The sequence below is a fragment of the Macrobrachium rosenbergii genome, chromosome 7 (genome assembly GCF_040412425.1).
Source record: "Macrobrachium rosenbergii isolate ZJJX-2024 chromosome 7, ASM4041242v1, whole genome shotgun sequence".
In the NCBI taxonomy this organism is placed as follows: domain Eukaryota; kingdom Metazoa; phylum Arthropoda; class Malacostraca; order Decapoda; family Palaemonidae; genus Macrobrachium; species Macrobrachium rosenbergii.
Window position 1 is genome coordinate 43,320,544 of NC_089747.1, and position 25,273 is coordinate 43,345,816.

Below are 25,273 nucleotides of genomic sequence, written 5' to 3' on the forward strand. Positions count from 1 at the left end.
GTGTCAAGGGTATCAAAGTTGGCATCATCCTATCCTATAGTGCACTCTTTAGGTGATTCTCCAAGGCCGTCCCTTTGGGCATTTCCAAGTTAGGCAATGTACGGGGCAAGACTCTCCAGGTCACGTAACTTTTCAGCAGGCAGGGGTATAGGGGAGGCGTGCCTTCCCTGGGAGGCAGAGGCACAGTTGACATGTCAAAGGAGAACCTGATGCGAGTCACGAGTGCCTACAAGGTCAAAAGCGGTGTCGATGGCATAGCCTTCAGCATACCTTGTGTCACACACACGAACTCAGCCTTCCTTTAAACTCAAGTTTCTCTGTCACGTCAACAACACCAGAGCCACCTCTGACAGCTTCTTTGATGAGGTTGAATTATTCAACCTTTACTGCTGACCTCGACCTCCTCCCTCGTAGCCTCGCTTCATTATAGCCAAGGCGTGCAAGAGTGCCCCGGGACCTGGAAGTGATGCTCTATGCTCAAGATTCCGTTGATGTTTATATTTTGCCCGGAACAGTTGTCAGGGAACGGGACAGGCTTCACCTGGTCGTCCTGGTGATTAGTGATTGACGGAGCTCATAATCTCACAATCTTATATGGCCTTCGCCCTGCCGTGACCTCGTCTCATAAGTAATGGTCGACTTGTGGGTTTTAAAAATATATATATATATATATATATATATATATATATATATATATATATATATATATATATATATATATATAATGTGTGTGTGTGTATGTGTATATATATATGTATATACATGTATATATGTAAATATGTATACATATAAGCATACATGTACAAATACAGATACATATTCAGATATATGTATGTATGTGTGTATATATATATATATATATATATATATATATATATATATATATATATATATATATATATATATATATATATATATATATATATATATATATATATATATATATATATATATATATATATATATATATATAAATTTATATCCATATATATGGGTCCATATACAAACATATATATTCATATGTATATATACATCCAAGTATGTATGTATGTATACACACACACGCAGACACACACACACACAGCGACGGAGTTGGGCTCACAATATCACGAAGGAACCACCAGAGAGAGGCATCCTGATCCTTGAAGGGTTAATTATTAATGCCGATGTTTCGTGACACATCCGAAGTCGCATTTCCAAGCCTAAGAATAATGTAAGCGAACATCAGCATCACATTTTAACCACACATCGAAAATCCATTCTGGTAACTGAATAAGACAACAGCTCTTGAAGAAGTACAATCACTCAAAACTAAACACTAAATTCACTGAAGTACACCAAAATCGAAGGAGTTCTGTGAAATCTTAAAATACCCGACGTATACGAAAGTGAGATACAGACTAACTAACATAGAAACAAAGTGAGGAAAACCGCTTCCCTGCGACAGGCTATGAACGATTGTGCTGAGGAAGTCTGAGCGTGTAAAGACCGTAAGGTCTCTTGAATCATTACAGACCCTAAGATGGTTAGGTCGTTGCTGTTCTCCACTTGGCCCATGACAGAAATTTTTTTATATTAATGTCTTACAAGTTTTTTTTTATTATTTCTAATATTTGAATTTTCAGGATTAGATAACTTGCAACCAGTTCTATGGCTCATGATGTTGTGGAAATTTATATAAATACATCCTAGCACGCACACACATGCACATTATGTATGTATGTTATGTATGTATATATTTGTATATATATGTAAATACATATATATATGTATATATATATATATATGATAATATATATATATATATATATATATATATATATATATATATATATATATATATATATATATATATATATATATATATATATATATATATATATATATATCAGGTACCCACGCGTTTGCAAATGCTTTTCATTATTCCACGACGTTTAGGTGATCTCAAATATTTGAATGCACTCTGAAATACGGCGATTTTCTGTAACCGGAACCAATTTCCTAACTCGCAAAAAACAGACAAAATTCTCTTATTCGAACGCAAATGGTAATTTCTCTGAACAGGTGCTACGACTAAAAAAACACAATCGTTTCAGTGACTTATCCATTTTACACATAGATTTTCCAGGTGACTCTGACTTTTAAATCGGAATATTCAGAAATAAAGAATTTCGAAATTCCAGATCCGAAAAGCGAACATAACGTTTGGGCATTACGACGCGAAAGCTGACCTGATCTGGTCCAACAGGTGTCATGATTTCGAAACAGAGGCATTCCACCCCATCTGCTTCCCCAGGGTTTAATTAGGTCCCATTATGCCCCAAATATGGCAACAGAATTTCAGGTCAAAATTCTGGGTTTTTCAGAATTTCTTCTTTCTTCTTTTCAGAAGAATTTTCAGTGGCGTTATTTCCGATGGATGAAATATGTCAATTACGAACCTCGCTGATTCGCGCGTTTGCAAATTCGGTCTGGAAGCTCCTAACGAGAACTGGAATCATCGATCGATAATCAGGTGTTAAAGATTTTTTTTTCGAAAAACCTTTTGACCATGACTATGACACGTTGATAATGATGTTTTTGAATTCCCACATAACGTTCGGTCAGCACTTATAGGAGGGGATGATTTGTATGTCAATTAAAAAAAAAAAAACTTAATGATTCTGACGAATGGAAATATACAAATGTATAAATATGCATTTATCTGATTTCAAGATTAATACAGCTGAATTATTACTTGTAGACAGAAGGTAATAATGATGATTGGTTTTAATTAAGCGTTACTTTACATAAAATCAACAGAATGATATAAAAGGGTAATTTATGCAATAATTAATGACAGTTTCTGGGAGAAACTTGTAGCACACTACAGACATAACCAAAACTCATATCATGGAAACAATATGTATGTAATAAATGAGTTAAATATCAGGGAATTTTAAACTTAACAACAGGAATATATGATTATTATTAGTATTAAAATGAATTTCCTTCTAACTGTAATTGTCAATATCCCTTTACATAAAGGGATATTGTCAGATTCATTTACAATTACTCGCTCAACACAAACATTTTATATATATATATATATATATATATATAAATATATATATATATATATATATATATATATATATGTTATAAAATATATAATATATTATATATATGATATATATATATATTTATCTATCATATATATATATATATATATATATATATATATATATATATATATATATATAATATATATATAAATATATAATATATATGTGTGTATATTATATATATATAACATAATTATATATATATATATACATATCTATCTATCTATATATATATATATATATATATATATATATATATACATATATATTTATTCCGACAGTATTTTGCTTTTTCTTTATATGAAATTGTTCTGTTTATCTATCTTGGAATACAATAATTCCAATAAGTAAGTGTTACATATAATGATACTAATCACGAAATATTTACATCACGAATAATTTGCAGATTAATCCAACGATTCGACTGAGTAAAATCCTTTTATGTTCAGTTCGGCCCCACAACAATAGTTGATGCAGCACCAAATAGACCAGCCACCCGGGAACACGAAGATAGATGACGTCACGGCTTACTCTAACTGGCCCAAGTTCTTCCAAGATTCGTTTCATGTCCACAAATACTTAACGGGAACCAGAGAGCTTCAGTAGCAGCGTGGTCATTTTCTATACGAGAAACTATTGTTAACTTAGGTTAAGTAATTTGGTCTAATCCGTCACTGTAGGCTTTCCTGTTTTGCCATCTATGAGACCATCTTTCATTAGGTATTTCGTCAGGAAGCTTCCATTGTGGACCACTGAGGACTCCTAGAATATCTGTATTTCTGAAATGTTGGAAACGTAATATTCACTTGGTGTTTGGTCTTGTCCCATGTTAATATTCACTTGTAATTTGAAATAATAAATTAATAATAATAATAATAATAATAATAATAATAATAATAATAATAATAATAATAATAAGAAGAAGAAGAAGAAGAAGAAGAAGAAGAAGAAGAAGAAGAAGAAGAAGAAAAGAAGAAGAAGAAGAACGTAGACACACATGAATGCACAAAAACATAAATATCAACAGAAGTAATTAAAACCACTGAAAAAGTTTAAACTAAAACATTGAGAATCTTTAGACTATTTTTAACTGCTTTTAATTATTTTGGTTAATTTTCACGCGTTTGTAAGTTTCCATCCATGTCAATAATAATAATAATAATAATAATAATAATAATAATAATAATAATAATAATAATAATAATAATAATAATCACTGCATCAGCACGTCTGTTCCTCTCAGAAATTCTGAACAAAGTCTGTTTATTGTTCATAACTTGTTTGATGGATGGGTGCTAAAGGGGGTTTGGGGGAAGCCAGTGAGTTTAAAGATGATGGATATTCCGCTGGTATTAAGTAACTCATATCGATCCTATATTGGGAAGTAAGCATTGCAGCACTCTGCTTCAACACACAACACACACATACAGAAAGAGAGAGAAGAGATAGAAATGAATTACGTAAGCGAAATTCGAGTCATTACCATTAGAGGCCTACTGCTGGAATTATGCTGACTTCATAAAGAGTAAAATCATTTAGAGAGAGAGAACATGAAATGTTGTAATTTTGAGTCATTACCATAAGAGGCCTACTGCTGGAATTATGACTTCATAAAGAGTAAAATCATTTAGAGAGAGAGAGAGAGAGAGAGAGAGAGAGAGAGAGGAAAACATCATTCATAAAGATGTTTTAGGATATTCTCTCTCTCTCCCCCCATCTATCTCATGGTTTCTTTCGGCATCATTGTGGTGATGAAATGCTGGTACATTAAGTTAGGTTGGTAAGGATCTGAGAGAGAGAGAGAGAGAGAGAGAGAGAGAGAGAGAGAGAGAGATTAGGGGGACTTCGAAAATATAGAATTGTCAATTGAGGAGGAGGAAGATAATGCTATAAAGAGTGAAGGTATTATGCTGTTTTACGAGACTGTTAATAAATCATTATCATTGATCATTTTAATTGCTTGATTTTTTACACAATTATATATATACATATACATTGGCATTTGTGACAGACACACAGATATATATATATAGATATATATATATATATATATAGAGATATATATATATATATATATAGAGAGTGTGTGTGTGTGTGTGTGGTGTGGGGATTATCCCGAAAATACATATTTTATATCAACTTGTTTTCTACTCTTTAATGGTTATACATTATCCACAAAAGATGTTTATTATGCACATTTTTACGTACTGTTAATAAATCATTATCGTTGATATTGATCATTTTAATTGCTTGATTTTTTACACAATTTATATATACATACACATACTATACACACACACACACACACACATATATATATATATATATATATATATATATATATATATATATATATATATATATATATATATGTGTGTGTGTGTGTGTGTGTGTGTGTGTGTGTGTGATTATAAAAATAAAAATCTATATATTTTATATAAAGTATTCTTGTTTTCTACTCTTTTCTAGGTTATCTACATTATCCACAAAGATGTTTTTGTAATAATAATAATAATAATAATAATAATAATAATAATAATAATAATAATAATAATAATAATAATAATAATGGGCGGACGGTTTCGCAACCTGGCAATAACTGTATAAACACGATGATGTGATTGTGATATACGTAGATGTTTAAAAAATTGGCACCATGTTACCTTTTTTTTTACAATTCATCAGTCGAAAGTATAATGAATACCTTTAAAATATTCGGAGATTCTTCCAATTTCCCTTCGAAAAGCAAAAAAAAAAAAAAATAAATAAATAATTAAATAAATAAAAAAGTCACCCAAAAAGCCTAAACAAGTTACGAGGAGGAAGGAAGCTCTGTCGCAGCATCTGGTCATTTTGGAGCTAGATCTGAGAGAGGAAGGGAGCATATTCAATTGCCTATCAACACAAGGTGTCAGTATTATAGGTCCCTGGTTTAAGGGGACGAAGTGCATTGCGGCACTTTATAGGAATGGAAATCTATTGACATCAAGGAAGAAGATGCAGTGTGGGAGGTCCGATGTTACAAGGTAGGGATTCACGAAGGAAGAACTAATTTTATTTCAGAAAGTGTCGTACACTAACGGTTTTTAATGGTTTAGCCAAACATAATAGCTTGGTATTTTTATGTATCCTAGCACATTTACATATATATATATATATATATATATATATATATATATATATATATATATATATATATATATATATATATATATATATATATATATTTATATATATATATATATATATATATATATATATGTATGTGTATGTATGTGTGTGTATAGATTTATAATTGAAAATAGAAAACCAAAGGAAGAGACTTCCAGTCACTCAATGTTCATTCCAAAATAACAACTATCTGGGGATAACATCCAACTGGAATACAGTTTTGAATGAGCCTTTCTCTCTAAATGGCATGAATAATTTTTTTTTTTTTTTGCCAGTGTGCATGAAATGATCCTTGAACGATACTAAGGTCTGAGCACACCTGTCAAAATATCTCTTCCAAATGAACACTAGACATTCTGTAAGATTAATGATGGAGAGTTGTGTTTATCATGGGATGCTTTTAACCAACCCCGAGAGCAACCAGATATTTGAGAAGAAAAAACATTTGTGCTGGGCAGATTAACAGAATATGTAAGCAATCTTCAGGATGAAAATTCCTTTCTCTCTTTCTTTGTTTCTTTAAATCTTCACTGAAAACCCTTATGGACAGAGTCAACAGACTGTAACCACATGAATGTTCCATAGAGATATCAGAATGCAGAGAGAGAAAAGTAAGGAGAAAGTTGATAGATAAACAGAGATATCAGAGAAAAACCAATATACCTGAATTGAGGAGACGTCACAGCAGCAGAAAGCAAGAATGAATTTGCTTCTCGCTTAAACATTTGTAGGTGAGAAAATTCTACAACTGCACATGGCAAACTATTCCACATTTTATTAGTAGCCAAGATAAAACTAGCAAACTGAGTAGCATTAAATCTGATACTAGAAAACGACATGATATTTGCAGCAGCAAAAACAGCTAGCTCAGGTAAAGAAAGAATGCAGAGGATGTCTGTAGTTCTAGTACATTTTATACAGCGAACATAATAAACTCGATTCACTTAACTATAACGTACTTGGTGAAAATTCAAATGAAATCAAAAAGATTTTGGAGGAAGAAATAAACCCAGCAAAAGTTGAACAAGACTTTTTGCCTCGATCCATTCACCACTTTCCTCCTCCCAGCGAAGACCTGGAACTTCCAGCCCTGGTCTTGATGGGGCTTTAAAAACGTCTACAGAAATGATCGACTTCGATATTTCCAATACTCTGGCCCTCCTCTAATCCCCCTCAGCCAATACGATCTCCAAAAGGGTTTCTAGTTATTCTACGGAAACATTTTAGGAATATCTATTTTTGCTTCGTCTTTTTTTTTCTTCTAAAGTCATGTGTTATGAAATAAGACGAGGCCTATTTAAAGGGGATATATTTATGATAGGCAAAAAGAGGTTATAATATTTGTAAATATTAACTGACAGAATTTTATATTTGGTTTATAAAAGAAACGAATTTTATACAACTTGAGAGTACTACACTCTTCAGAAAAATATGAAAACATTAAATAAACTGAGACAAATATTTACATTTGAAACATGTAACTAAATCTGACTTTCCTTTTATTACTGGAAAACTGAAAAGGCCGAATTTTCCCCCATGAAATGGCCGTTATAACAGGAACCTGAATCCCTTCCAGTTTAAGCATCAGCTTTCATTTCTGGTGAATCCAAAAAGAGTCGCGTTTCTTTTTGTGTTCAGGACATTGTTGCTTAATACAGAGTTTAGGCTACTGTCTCTTCATCCACAAAAGAAATGGATTAAACGAACATCAAATTTAAATTTTGTTCAACTTATATCAAATTAAATTTTATTTCTAGGACTTAAATCGTCCAGCATATGAATCTGAAAACGAAATGCTCATGTAGAAGCTTCTGTTATACTTTTCTGTACCATCGTTCATATTCCATTCTTCCATCTTACTTTCCCCTCTCCTAACAATTGTTTCATGGCGCAACCGTGAGGTTTCCTCATGTCACACCTTTAAAGCCTTTTTACTCTGTTTCCCTTTTTGAACTCCCCCGTTTTGCACTTGGCCTAAATTTTATATTTGATTCCATTCCTACTTAATAACGAATCAGAGGACGCGTCAAAACAGCGCCAGTGCTGCAATATCCCCTTCCAGATACAGAGTAAGAGATTATCCTTCGTCAACAGAGACCTGACTTACATGATCAGATCCTCGTTGCCTCCCGGAGAGAGAGAGAGAGAGAGAGAGAGAGAGAGAGAGAGAGAGAGAGAGAGAGAGAGAGAGAGTATGGGACAAGGCCATCAACAGTATCCACATCTATAATCTACCGGTGAGATTCAATGCATGTGATATCTATTTGATCATAAATGTTCTAGTATCTTAAGACTGCCACTTTCCTAAACGTTTTCTTTTCGTCTAGACGTTGTCTCCCAATCGTTGAGTTTCCTACGAAATTCACAGTGACTACATATGGACCTAAGGCTATATCTAGTTACGGTCTCCATTCACTTACAACCGCCAATAGGTGAAGTTGCGTAACTTCCTTATAGTGGATCAGGAGATATTGAAATACAAACACACACACACACACGAGTGGGGGGGCAAAGACAAACACCGTCAATCCTTATTCTCAACCATTTCCATTCTCCTACCCCAAAAATCCAAGAAAGAAGGAAAGAAGAGAAGAGGGAGAAGAAGACCACTTAGTCGAGTGAGTCCGGGGATAATCCGAATCCTGGCAGAATGAGGCAGCGATTATCCCTCTGTATTAACCCTATTCCGAGTTCTTGGGGTGACTCTTATCAGAAGACACTGGCTGGATAATCATCGTTGTTATTAAACGTTCATGATGTAAATTAAATAGAACATTGAGGTCATTCCCACACGGTGTGCCTCTTCCTGACGCGTCATAGACGCTGGTGCTCCAGGATGGAATGAGTTGAAACGTTTTAAACGTAACGTCAAATGCTTCACTAAACCTTCTTCGACCATACTCAGCTTTGGTGGGATAGAATAAAAACCAGTTGTCAACAAATAAAAAAACGAAGAATTCGTACCATATTTTGCTAGAAAAAATTCTTCTCTTCAATTCTTCTTCAGCAATCCTAGCTGGGGTCGCTGTTTTCAATGAGCATTTTACAGGACGTCCCTCAGCAGATGAGGTCCCTCTGCCATTTTCACTAAATATTCTGAATCTGCCTCGGAATGGTGCAGGATAGAATAAAGCAGTTGCTACTTGAAGGAGACAGGTATTATTCGCTAAATGGTCCTCTAGAAATAATGAAAATGGAAAATGTTTAAATATTCAAAATAGTCTATTGCGTCACTTAAACTTTCGCTATAAGTCTCGTCTTGGTTGGCTGATGAAGGAGATGGACAGTTTCACGATGTTTTTTCTTTCTCCTTTCTTTTTTCCTTTCTAAGGACAGAGTCAAACCTTCAAAGGACAGAGTCAACAGACTATAAACCAAAGGGACAGAGTCAACAGACTATAAACCCCTAAAGGACAGAGTCAAGAGACCAACCCTGGGGACAGAGTCAACAGACTATAAACCCTCCAAGGACAGAAAGTCAGACTATAAACCCACAAAGGACAGAATCACCAGACTACAAACCTAATAGACAAGTCCAACAGACTATAAACCCTAAGGACAGAGTCAAGCAGACTATAAACCCTAAAGGACAGAGTCCACAGACTATGAACCCTAAAGGACAAAGTCAACAGACTATAAAGCCAGAACAGAGTCATAGACTATAAACCATAGAACAGAGTCGACAGACTATAAACCCATAAGGACAGAGTCGACGACTATAAACTCACCCAGGACAAGTCGACAGACTATAAACCCTCAGGACAGAGTCAACAGACTATAAACCCTTAAGAGACAGGGTCAACTTAACTAAAACCACTTGAGACAGTCGACAGACTATAAACCCTTAAGGACAGAGTCGACAGACTATAAACCCTCAAGGACAGAGTCGACAGACTATAAACCCTCAAGGACAGAGTCAACAGACTATAAACCCTTAAGGACAGGGTCAACAGACTATAAACCCTCAAGGACAGAGTCGACAGACTATAAACCCTCAAGGACAGAGTCGACAGACTATAAACCCTCAAGGACAGAGTCAACAGACTATAAACCCTTAAGGACAGAGTCGACAGACTATAAACCCAAGAGTGTTCCAAAGAGAAATCAGCTCGCAGAGAGAGGCAACTTATAGGAAAAGTGACAAGCCACACAAACATGAGAGGTAGAAAATGAACTGATAAACCTGAAATTCAGAAGGCATCGGCAGAAAGCAAGATGAATTTTGCTCCTCTTCAATGTTGGAGATCATCAGAAAATAAGAGGAAATAAAGGAATATGTTGAAAATACTAGAAAGATCCTGTAATGCTTCTGAACACTAAATCAATCATCTGTCGAGATGGCTTTGAACAGTGATGCGAAAACATTGCTCACAAACTTTCTTCTTTGGTACCAAATAAGCTTTCATTACAGTTACGAAGTTTTTGTATTGCCCTTATCTATACTTACACACGAACAAACATCCGGCCAAAACAGCCTTTTTAGACATCACCACAAAACTTCAACGCAACGTTCAAACTTAGTAACCTAAATCAAACTCAGTTGTCCCCATTATGAAAACGAGCGGCGCTTTTTATTCGATAAACTTGGGCAAATCATTAGAGTGTCTAGCCCAGAAAGTTATATATTCCTAATTGGGACGTAGAATAAAAAGATAAACAGGTTTGACATGCGTCGATTACTTCCCAACACTGCGACAAAGACTTTTATTCCCTGACACCTTTTAATTAAGAATATTTATCTGGAGGAACTGTCACCGATAGCATAATTATTGTGGTTAAAAACAGCTCAATTCATGTCAGAAGAGAACAGAAGAAGAAGAAGAAGAAGAAGAAGACGAAGTACAAAAAGTCGCCTCTTAAAATATTTTTGATTCTTCGCAGAATAAAAAAGATGTGTTTATTAGTCCTGAGATGAAATAATGTTTAGATAGAAATAAAGACTACTGTATTTCTCTGAGTGAGAATGCACTGGTTTCTATGTAAAAATAATGGAGGATATTTTTAATTAATAAATTGCGCTCTCTCTCTCTCTCTCTCTCTCTCTCTCTCTCTCTCTCTCTCTCTCTCTCTCTCTCTCTCTCTCTCTCAATATCTGATTTTCATATAAATGCAAATGAGAAAACCACAGTGGTGATATAACCTTTTCTTTTACTCCCACAAATCTTTAAAAAAAATCACAATAAATATCTCCTTTTGTTGTGAACCCCCTCTCTCTCTCTCTCTCTCTCTCTCTCTCTCTCTCTCTCTCTCTCTCTCTCTCTCTCTCTCTCTCTCTCTCTCTCTCTCTCTCCTATCTATGTTTTCAATGCAGTAGGCCACAATGTCCAAGTGTATATCTATCCTAAAAGACGACCCCATAACAATATATCTATTCACAAAACAAAGAAAGTGTGAATTCAGAGACCCTTGAAAACCAGAATTTCTGACGCCAGATCAGTGATATCATAATATCTTCTATACTAGGATGAAAAAGAAAAACCTTTCTCCCAACTGGCAGCAACCCAGTAATGCTTTTAGTGTGACTCTTTTTAAACATCGATTCCCTTCTGAATAAAAAAAAAAAAAAACTATCACTTTCAGCACACAGCAATCCTGTTAACAGAACGCACCTCATCTAAATGAATTACACAAGAAGAAAAAAGTTCTTGAAACAAACTTTCTCTCAAGTGAAACATCTGAACCTTTCTCAAAGGTTCGGGTGACAGGAAGGCAGAACTCGATTAGAATGTTCTTCGTTTGTATGAAATTGGTTTATTACTTTGTCTTAAAATCTAATTTTGGATGCTGCTTGGATAAAACTCTTCTCTTTTTATTTATTTATTTTTTTCACATTCGATAAGCTTTTCTTTACTGAAGCTAAAGGATTCAATCTGAGGTGAGTCAGACTTGCAAAGAATTCTGTTTTGAAAATATTTCTCTCAGTTTTGTGCACAAATTGTATGACTTTCGATTCGCCTGTATAAAAATATGTCTACGCATCAAGGAAGTTCTATGACATTTTATGAAACCACTGTTGATCATCTTTAAAATGACGCTACTGAAAGTTTCCACAATTTTTCAAAATTTGGTCTTTCTTTACAGAATTCTCCTGGCAGCAAACAGACGGATAACAGATTATCTGTTTATTGAGAGAAGCTTTACTAATGGGCGTTGCAGGGCCGCTCGCCCCAGCTGCATCTACTGTTTAGCCTTTTATGACCTCCGTTCCTGCTGTTCAACCTCTCTAATCATTACTCCTTGAAGTGCAACTGTGAAACTTTGTCTAAGTTCACTATTAGAATATACTCCATCTCCTTTATTTTCTTGTTTTTCTTTCTTATCTGCTGTCCAACCGCACAATTCACTTGTTTCACTGTCTCAAGCGCCGAATGGCTAAGTGCCCCAACGGACGGCTCGGCAACGGTACCATCAAATCAATCCCATCAGGTAAAGACCACAGAAGAGGACCATTGAAAAATAGGGTAAATTGGCCTCTCATGGCTACAAACCAAACCAAATCACTTGATAATGCCCAACTGTTATTAAAGAGATTCGATCGCCATGGATAATCAGAACTGTAATTAGCCACAAATTCCAACCGTCGTGATTCGATTCGCCTGCCTTTGATATTTGGACAGACACGACCTTGATTTCATTTGCTAATTGGTTATCACGACTTTGTCCCTTAAAGGAAATAGTGCTATTCTTCAGAAGTTCAGAGGAAAGACACTACACCCCAGTCGATGAAACAATGTTTACTGCTACGTTGCTAATGTTCAGAAAGGGTGATTCATAATAAAGGGAAAGAAAAATTACAAAAAGTGATTCTCTCTTTTGCTGGAAAACATCCACGAGTATGAATACTTCGGTATGGACTTTATCAAGTCCGGTATGGGAACAGCTATGCAATGAGGGTAAGAACAATTTCGCTGGAAAGGTTCAGAACAGGAGAATATTTCTGGCCTGGGCTTTTTAAAGGAAGGAGACCAATAAAGTAAATAGCACAGATGAACGTCAGGTCCTATGAAATCCTTTGACCTTGAAGTCTATCATCATTAATCCCTACATCAATTTTTTCTTTGCAATAAATTCTCAAAAAATTTATGTAATAATATATACTTAAATATATATGAATTATATATATATATATATATATATATATATATATATATATATATATATATATATATATATATATATATATATATATATATATATAACACTATATCATAAATATTGCTGTCTTATTTGACAAGAGTTTCTGAAGAAGATTAAGGTCAGATTTAAATTAATCATTAAGTTAAGTATACCTTAGTTTAACCAGACCACTGAGCTGATTAACAGCTCTCCTAGGGCTGGCCCGAAGGATTAGACATTTTACGTGGCTAAGAGCCAATTGGTTACCTAGCAACGGGACCTACAGCTTACTGTGGAATCCGAACCACATTATAGCGAGAAATGAATTTCTGTCACCAGAAATAAATTCCTCTAATTCTTCATTGGCCGGCCGGAGACTCGAACTCGGGCTTAACAGAGTGCTAGCCGAGAACTCTACAGACTCGTCCCACGAGGAACTTAAATTAATCATTGCAATGACTCCTGAGCTGAAACTATTTGACAAACAGCCTTCGGCAGCCAAAACAACCTCCCTAACAGCCAGAGAAGCCACTCCACAGGTAACAACGGCAAACACGTTCATCAGACCAACGAGGAATCGAGACAGAGACAACTGACGTCACTGTCAGTTGCAGAATCCTGGCAAAACAGCTGAATGCAACATCAAGTCTAGCGAACATCAACAATGGCTTGGACGTACTGTAAGAGTAGCGTTATTAGCAACGAAGTAGTCCAGTGAATAATGCAATGCTGTTGCAATGTTGCTCAGAGGCATATGTACCTCCGTTGAACACACACGATATTACGGATTAATAGTTGTGATACATGATATTAATAGTTATTTGTTGTTTCTTTTTGCATTTTGTGTAGCAACAAATCAATTGTTTGTTTGATGGCAGACTCATCATCGGTTTTCCTCACTTCCCGTCATTATCCGTTGCCAAACAATCGTAATGACATAGACGATGACCAGTAAAGCCACTGGAACTGATATTGGCAAAATTAGCATTTCTATCACTGTTCTGCGTTGTGTACCATTTGTATACCACAAAAGATAACACTAATGTAATATGTTGCAATTATTGAATTATTTTGTATTTTTGTTTTCTTAAGCTTTCGTGCGGGTAAGACGTGTCTGTGAAGTGCTCTGTGAAAAGTGCCTGACTTGCGCGATGTTCAAAGTGAATATGAGGAAGAGGAAGGAAAAAGAGAAAATAAATACTGTAGAAATAAAATCAAGCAAAGGGAAGATCAAGCTATCATACGAACATTATCTCATTATTATCGAAGCAGCACGTAAAGATGGAACACTGAATAAAACACTAGAGAAGGATGAGTCAACCCAAATCGAGAGAGAGTCAACAACCTGCAGACATTGCTCTGGGGAAGTTGATGAGGAAGGAACTTGCTGTGAAATGTGTGACGTATGGTTCCATTATGAATGTTCAAGCATCGAGGTCAGATACACACCCATACTTCGTAGTGATAACATATTGTACATCTGTAATAATTGCAAGAGGCCTGAACAAAGAAATAAAAGAAAACAGAGATATTAACAAAGTTGATTCAGGATTCGGCTCAGAAAACTAGTGACGTAATGATCAACATAGATGAAATCCTAAACAAAATTGACACTGTTGATAAAGATGTAAAGACCATGACAAACATGGACAAAACTTATGCTGAATCACTAAAGACCAAAATAAAAATGCTTCTGATCAAATCTACAAAAAAAAGAGCACAGCAGCTAATGAAAAGCGACAAATTATGAGTCAAATAACGGCGCCAGTTGAACAGGTTAAAACAACAAAGAGATGAATACTTACTTATTTGTAAGAATTTCCATGAAAAACTTAGAAAAGGCAAAAGTAAAATTCAGAAAATCAACAATATATCAGTAAATGAGAAAGAATTAAGCTTAAGCCAAAACATAGTAGTCCTATGTCCCGAAGGATGAAAGACGGCATTGTCGATAACATGTAAAATCCATGAATAGCTCCATGACTTGACATCAAAACAATAGCTTCTTCCCTTTCCATCCAATAGAGAAGAATGATGGGTGATTCGTAATGAAGCAACGAGATGAGAAATCCTCTCTCCTACAGACTAATTACAGACAGATTAATCCAGGAATCTGGTCCCTCTAGATATCCCTCAATCACCTTTCCTAAATCCCCCTCCCCACAAGCTCCTACCTACCCTCAGCAAATACCTATCTCGACTGACTGAAGAGATTAATCGGAATGAATGCATTATTCGATGAAGGGGTCTCCGTCTGTCTGTCTGTCTGGACCCGCGCATGCGCACGAGTTTCTGTTAGGGAGTGATCAAGTCTTTCCTGGATTGTGGGAATTTATTCCTCTAATGGTAATTATCTTGGCATTTCCTGATGATTTGAGGTGAAAATAACACAAATTATGTACCTACTGAATTCATTATTTTTATCTGACTAGGACTCTGAATTTTAAAAAATCAGAAGAGAATTTGTCGATTTATTTTTTTGACTGGGTATTGTCAAGTTGACCAAAAAATATGAGCATAAAACATGACTACTCAAAAGAAACTAATAAAAAAAACTGTTTTCCTTTTTTTGCCTAACTATTTCTTTTACCTGGAATCATAATTCAAGCACATGACTGTAAATGTACTTATAAAAAGAAACATTTGAACAAATATTTTACATTATTATTTACTTTCTTTAAAACAGACATATAACAAAGTTGATTATTCTTATATCACCTGCTCATCTCCCTTAGGCACAGAACACTCTCACTTTCTTTCTTTCTTCGCGAATTCATAAACCATCTCGATAATTTGCATGTTTCAATTATTCAGTAACTTAGGAGTCAGTCATTTGACTTAAAAGATATCAGCATCTGCAGACCTTGGTAATGTTACTTACTTGTAAAGTTAGGAGCAAATTATATCCATGATTTGCATTTTTCAGTCGTTAACTAAATCAGGAGTCAATTTTTTGATTTTTAAAATCTCATTCATTAAAATAATTAAGCATTTTCAGGACCTGATCATGTTATTAACCTTCGGAAAAGGTGAATCTTACAGACTCGTAAAGTTGAGAGTAGCAGTGGCGGTGAAAAACTATCCCAAATGACGACGGGCCGTTACAAGGGTAAGAGCCATCTCAGACAATCTTCATTTCCCGAAGCTTGGGGAGCCGTTGCAAAGGCTCATCCCCCTCCCCCACCAGCACCACCATCACAGGTACGACTACTACTACTACTTTGGCTTGATGGATGAGGGTCGCCATAAACGCCTCTTTTATCTTGTACTAGCAGGAGGTGCTATTTCTGCCTTTGGCCCTCCAGAGCTAAATTGAACGACGGAATCAGCCTCTCGCCCTCTCTCTCTCTCTCTCTCTCTCTCTTAGAAATTTCTCTCTCTCTCTCTCTCTCTTCCTGTATTTGACCTTTTGAGTGTTATGATTTATTGACCTCACTCCTTTTATTTCAGTAGCAAACTGTTAATTTATTATTGGGGGGGGGGGTGGAACAAGTTACTAAGTAAAACTGAACCACCTTTACTTTTCAAGCGTATTGATTACTGATGAAAAGTTCCAGTTAATTTCATAGATAACTTTCTGCTTACGATTAGCGCAACCTCAAACCTCCCAAAAATTTATACCCCATTTCTAAAGGGTTGAAGGCCTTATGCCACTTGCCAACCTCGACCTCCCCCCTCAATTCGACAGAATAATTCCCCTGTGACTGTTTCATCCCTTCAACCACCAGGAATCGGAATCACATGCATTTCATTTGAAGTCCCTATAGTATGCACTAACTCAAGAGGCGCGTCCTACTATTACTTTTTTGGTTCCCAAATCATTCACCACTTCAAGAGTAGAGTCATGAATTTTATTTTTTATAACATTCACTCCATCAAGAATCGTGCTCTTCAGTGTCCTTGAAGCAGAACAATGACAAAACATTCGTCCTTCTTGAATAAATGTTTAGCAGTACGCATACAACAGGAGAAATTGGAATATAGTATATAAATATTAGTCCAAAGGCCAAGCGCTGGGACCTATGAGGCCATTCAGCGCTGACAGAGCTTTAAAAGGTGTAACAGGAGGAAAACCTTTAGCAGTTGCACTCTGAAACTATTGTTAGGAGAGGGTGGAAAGGAAGATGGAAGAACGTGATTATGGACGGAGGTAAAGTAAAGGAATGAAAGGGTTGCAGATAGTGGCCGAAGGACGCTTCGTAGACAGCAAGAGAAAAGGGTCATGCGTAGAAAGACGTAAAGAAAATTACCCATAATTCATCAGCAGGAAAAACCAGCATCACTGAATCCCTTTAGCACAAACCTGATATATATTCGCTACCTTCTAAGTACTCTGCCTTTTAATCTTCTGATTAGTAAGAAATATGATCACTCTAATAAGTGATCTGGCCTGCGGGGTAACGCAAGTACCTTAATGGGCTTTTGCACGTAATGGCGAAACATATCATTACTCAAAGGCTGGCCAAGATAATATTTACTTTGCTCCTGACATCTGCTCTTATGTTTCAAGATCTCCTTCCCGGGATAAGTGATAAAGGTGCTTTACTATTTCCGTACATATTCATTTGCACTTTTAATATTGTTGATAGTAAGTGAAAATGGATTACAGCCTGTTCTGACTTGTTCGGTTAAACGCTTGGATAATGTGTGTACATGCACAACTTATAGATAATGTGTGTACATGCACAACTTATATATATATATATATGAAAATAAGAAGGCCCATAAAACACTATTTAAACGTTGAAACCATATATTTCGGGCACTTGTTTCTGTGCCCCTGTTCACTGGTAGAATATGGACAGGTGGAAAGTTACAATGGTATATATACAAAAACATGAAGGTGTGGCCTTAGGCCTCCGATGTTAAGGAGGTGGCGTTTCTTAAGAAGGAGGAGATTGACCAAATTCCTAGTGGTTTTTGGCCTCATTAGCTCCCCGTTTGGCGATGGATCTGGCGGTCGCGTTTCTTGGGTCATCTTCTTCAAAGGGGTCCGAGGATTGTCAATGGCGTCCGATTTCCAATGTCCTCCTGACAGGTTCATATTGTTGGTTTGATTGATGATAGCAGATTCCAGCATCTTTCTTTTGTACGGACAGCTACTCTTGAAAACCAACTCCGCCCCACTCCAGTTAATGACATGCCCTGTATTTCTAATATGTAGGAAAATTCCCGAACTCTCCGAAGCGTAACGTACTGATCTTTTGTGCTCTGTTATTCTTTGCGAGAGCGATCTACCTGTCTCGCCTACATAGATGTCATGACAATTACTACACGGTATCTTGTAAACTCCGGCTTCTTCCTTTTGTTATTTAAGTATACGTTAACGAGCGAACTCCCGATGGATTTGGGATAATGGAAAATGAAAGGATTATTAGAACTGAGTTGCTCGGTGGCCTTTTGGATGTTTTCATCGTATGGAACCCTTTTGAAGAAGATGACCCAAGAAACGCGACCGCCAGATCCATCGCCAAACGGGGAGCTAATGAGGCCAAAACCACTAGGAATTTGGTCAATCTCTCCTTCTTAAGAAACGCCACCTCCCTTAACATCGGAGGCCTAAGGCCACACCTTCATGTTTTTGTATATATACCATTGTAACTTTCCACCTGTCCATATTCTACCAGTGAACAGGGGCACAGAAACAAGTGCCCGAAATATATGGTTTCAACGTTTAAATAGTGTTTTATGGGCCTTCTTATTTTCATATTACACTGTAGTATTACAGGAAAAGACATTCATATATATATATATATATATATATATATATATATATATATATATATATATATATATTTTATATATATATATATATATATATATATATATATATTCATATATAATATCTATATATACATATACATATAATACACAGACATATATGTATATTTATCTATGTATATATATATATATATACAAATTTATATGATATGAATTTATATATTTAAATATATACACTACGTATATAAATATATTTATATATAATATATATAAACATATATTTATATATACATATATTACTATATATTATATATACTACATATATTTATATATATGATATATGTAAATATATATTTATATGAATATATATATATATATATATATATATATATATATATATATATATATATATGTAATACACACAGCAAACAACACACACACACACACACAAGGGACATTTGATCCCCTAGGGGTTACAGTAGCACTAAACACAGCGAAACAGTGACTCACCTACAATGTTTTGCCGTGTTTAGTACTAGCCCCTGGGGTATCAAATGTCCCTGAGTGCACTTAGCTATCTGCCTGAAATTTCAAACAGTCCGTTAAATGCCTCGTTTCGCCATCTGCTTGCAACATATATATGGAACGCGCGCGTTAGAATGGGCACAAGCAGAGCTTGTTAAAAAATGAGAAAAAAGCGTTGACGGATTTCAAACTCCTTTATCTCCCAAACAGAAAATACGATTTGAATCAACATCGCAATAATTTCAAGGGAATTTATCACCTTACCGCAAAACTTACAAATATTGCAAAACCTTTTATCTTTTTGTGTAGCAGTTCCGAACGCAATGCAATCTGGTATCAAACACTGAGTTACTTTGCATGGTTTAACGAGAAAAATGCGTCAATACTGGAATAAAATGTGAACGCTCACCATTTTTGTTTATATCCCTAAAGTCCGATATTACAACATACAATACGAGATTATAAAAATGTTATAATAATAATGAAAAAGTCATACACAAAAATCATCATAAAAAGGGCATACATCAATACTCACAATAAAATCAGCAATGTTATAAATAAAATATTTTTAAATAAAACATTCTAATAAAATATTCTGATAAAATATTAGAATAAGCATGCAAATGCAGTGTAAGAGAGAGAGAGAGAGAGAGAGAGAGAGAGAGAGAGAGAGAGAGAGAGAGAGAGAGAGAGAGAGAGAAAGATTATTACGCTGTACTCACCAACATTGTCGACTATTTTCCGCTTACGAAGTTATGAAGATTTGGTCAGAGGCTCTATTACTAGTGTTCTAGGAGAGTGTCAAGGGTATCAACGTTGGCACCATACTATCTTACAGTGCCCTCTTCTTCAGGTGATTCTTTAAGGATGTCCCTCAAGTACTGGGCATTCTCAAGTTAGGCAATGTATGGGGCAAGACTCTTTAGGTCACGTAACTTTTCAGCAGGCAGGGGTATAGTGGAGGCTAACCTACCCGGGAGGCAGAGGCACAATTGACAGGTCAAAGATGTACCTGATGCAAGTCACGAGTGCCTACCATGTCAAAGGCGGTCTAAATGGCATAGACTTCAGCATACCTTATGTCACACACAAGAACTCTGGCTTCCTTTAAACTCAAGAGTTTCTCTGTCACGTCAACAACACCAGAGCCACATTTGACAGCTTCTTTGATGAGGCTGATGTATTCACCTTTACTGCTGTCCTCGACCTCCTCCCTTCGTAGCCTCGCTTCATTATAGCTAAAGTCCCAATCACATAGCGTGCAAGAGTGCCCCGGGACTGGAAGTGATGCTCTATGCTCAAGATTCCGCTGATGTTTATATTTTGCCCGGAACAGTTGTCAAGGAACGGGGCAAGCTTCACCTGGTCGTCCCGGTGATCAGTCTCGATGCAGTGACAGACACAGTTAATTTCACAATCTCACATGACCTTCGACCCCTGCCATAACCTCGTCCCATAAGTAACGGCCCACTTCTGGTTTTCCTGTTGAACAAGCAAAAGTTAAACTCACCATGGGTATTAGCAACATTTGTTGCAAATCAAAACACAGTGCCATCAAGTCTTCATCACCATTGCTAATGAAACATTCAAACAACTGTCTGTCAAGTTCACCTCGTGCACAACCCATGAGCGTATAATTCTGAATACGGTTATTCAACAGACTGCAAGTATTGCGTCTATCAAGTTTTGGAGGCGAGAAACCAGTGCTGAACTCAAACCTTAACACTTTACCATAATAATCAAAAGCAACAACAACAACAACCATACAACTTTTTCACCAACAATCTTTATTGCTGGAGGACATTTTTCTACACCGATGGGGAAGAGTAGTTTTACCCATTGTTAGTTTTGCATTGCCTCTCGAACCCTCTTTGCCAAAATGCCAAAAATCTGAACGTAATTCCTTCTTTTATCCAAGGTAAACTTTTCACCATAAATTGATTGGGTCCTTAAGTTTTCATCTGCAGGTTTCCTAATGCGTTTTACTGGTACTGACGTCATTAATATTTGAGATAAAATTGTCTGGGCGTTGCAGTCTCCCATGGCACAGTGTATGGTATGTATGTATGTATGTATGTATGTATGTATATAAATAAATATATATATATATATACAAATATATATACCAATGCACATTTATGCATATATATACATATACATATATACATGCGCAAAAGCCAAAGCAAGGGCTCACAATAAACACCACGAAGGAACTAGCAGGGAAAGGCATCCTGATCCTTCAAGGATTTATTATTAAATACGACATTTCTCGACATTTCAAAAGTCTCACAAAGTAACCACACATCGAAAATCCATTCTGATAATAAGGCAACAGCTCTTCAGGAAGTAAAATCACTTCAAACTAAGCACTGCATTCACTGAAACACACCAAAACCGAAGGAGTTCGGTTAAACTCTCAAAATAACCAACGTATACGAAAGTGAGATCGAGACTAACATCGAGACTAACTGACATGAAAAGCAAGTGAGGACTTCTCTGAGGAAGTCTGAGCGTCTAACGACCACACGATCCCTTTTGATTGTTTACAGACCCTTGGATGGTTAGGTCGTTGCCGTTCTGCACTTGGCCTATGACATTAAAGTCTTTGCTATTAATAACTTAGAAGTTTTTTTTTTTAATTATTTCTAATATTTCACTGCTCAGGATTAGATAACCTGCTCCAGTTCTATGACTCATGCCGTTGTCGGAATGTATATATACGTCCATGCAGACATATATTACATATGCATATAATATACATATATATATATATATATATATATATATATATATATATATATATATATATATATATATATATATATATATATATATATATATATATAGAACATACGTATTTTCAAAAGCTTTTAATTGTTCCACAGCTTTCAGGTGATCTAAAATATCTGAATGCACTCTGAAATAAGGCGATTTTCTATAACAGGAACCAATTTTCTAACTCCAAAAAATATAGAAAAATTCTTTTATTCGAAAGCAAATGGTAATTTCTCCGAACTGGTGCTATGACCTAATAAATATTAACGATTCAACGACTTATGCATTTCAAAATACACACAAGTTTTCATGAGGAATCTGATTTTTAAATCAGAACATTCAGCAATAAAGAATTTCGAAATTCCAGATCCGAAAGGCGAAAATAACATTTGGGCATTACGACGCGAAAGCTGACCTGATCAGCTCCAACAGGTGTCATGATTTCGAAATAGAGGCATTTCACTCCCTCTGCTTCCCCCAGGGTTCAATTAGGTCCCATTATTCGCCCAAATATGGCAACAGATTAGCGAGTCAACATTCTGGGTTTTTCAGAATTTCTATTTTCTTGTTTTCAGAGGAATTTTCACTGGCGTTATTTCCGATGGATGAAATCTGTCAAAGACGAACCTCGCTGATTCGAGTTTTTGCAAATTCGGTCTGGAAGCTCCTGACGAGGACTGGAATCACCGATCGATACTCAGGTGTTCCAAATCTTTTTCCGAAAAGCGTTTTGACCTGAAGTGTGACACATGATTATGAAACGTTGCTAATGATGTTTTTGAATTCCCAAATAACATACAAGAGGGGATCAGTCAATTTTAAAAAACTCTTGATGATTCTGTCGAACGGAAATATACAAATGTATAATTATTCATTTACCTGATTTCCAGATTAATGCAGCTGAATTATTACTGGTGGACACAAGGTAATAATGATGATTGGTTTTAATTAAAGGTTACTTTAAATAAAATCAACAAAAAACGGTATAAAAGGGTAATTTATGCAACAATTAATGATAGTTGTGTGGGTTTTTAGGGGAAAACCTTGTAGCACACAACAGTCATAACCAAAATTGATATAATGGAATGAATATGTATGTAATAAATGAAAGTTATATATCAGGGAATTTTAAACTTAACAACAGGGAATATATAATTATTATTAGTATTATTATGAATTTCCTTCCAACTGTTATTGTCAATATCCCCTTACATAAATTTGTCTGATACATTCATAATTACTCACTCAACGCACACGCACACACACACACACACGCAAACACACACACATAATTATATACATATATAAATGCATATATGTAATGTGCGCTCCTGTGTGTGTTTGAATATATATATATATATATATATATATATATATATATATATATATATATATATATATATATGTCTATATATATATGTGTATATATATATATATATATATATATATATATATATATATATATATATATATATATTATATATATATATATATATATATATATATATATATATATATATATATATATATTATTCTGACAGTATCTTACTTTTTCTTGAAATATGAAATTGTTCTAACTGTTTATGTATCTTGGGATACAATAAGCTCAATAAGTAAGTGTCGTGGAATGATGTTAATCACAAAATATTCATATCACGAATAATTTGCAGATGAATCCAACGAATCGATTGAGTGAAATCCATTTATTCTCTGTTCGGGCCAATAACAATAGTTGATGCAGCACCAAATAGACCAGTCACTCGTAAACACGAATAGTGATGACGTCACGGCTTACTCTAAACTGGCCTAAGTTCCTCCAAGATTCGTTTAATGTCCACAAATACTTGGTTCCTCCAAGATTCGTTCCATGTCCACAAATACTTGATTACTCCAAGATTCGTTTCATGTCCACAAATACTTAGTTAGGGCCAGAGAGCTTCAGTAACAGAGTGGTCATTTTCTCCATGAGAAACTACTGTTGACTTAGGTTAAGGGATTTGGTCTAATCCACCATTGTAGGCTGTCCTGTTTTGCCATCTATGAGACCATCTTTCATTAGGCCTATTTCGTCAGGAAGCTTCCATTATGGACTATTCTGTACCCACCTAGAATATCTGTATTTCTGAAATGTTGGAACGTGGTCTCGCCCCATGTTAATATTCACTTGTAATTTGAAATAATAATAATAATAATAATAATAATAATAATAATAATAATAATAATAATAATAATAATAATAACATAGTACAAAGTAATGTTATTATAATGTAAAGCCTAATAATAATAATAATAATAATAATAATAATAATAATAATAATAATAATATAGTATAGATCAATATTAAAATGAGAATATAAACACACATTAATGCACAAACATATACATATTAACAGGAGTAATTAAAAAGCTGAAAAAAAAATTTTAAAAGTAAAACACTGAGAATCTTTAAACTTTTTCAACTGTTGTTAATTATGTTGGTAAATTTTCACGTTTTTGTAAATTTTCATCCATGTTAATAATAATAATAATAATAATAATAATAATAATAATAATAATAATAATAATAATAATAATAATAATAACTGCATCAGCCTGTGTCTGTTCCTCTCAGAAACTCTGAACAAAGTCTATTTATTGTTCATACCTTTGTTTGATGGATGGGGGCGGGGTGAGGGGTGGGGGAGGAACCCAGTGAGCTTAAAGATGATGGGATATTTCGCTTGGTATTAAGTAACTCATATCCGATCCTATATTGGGGACGAGGGAGCATTGCAGCACTCCCTTCAACAGAGAGAGAGAGAGAGAGAGAGAGAGAGAGAGAGAGAGAGAGAGAGAGAACGAATTACGTAAGCGAAATTCGA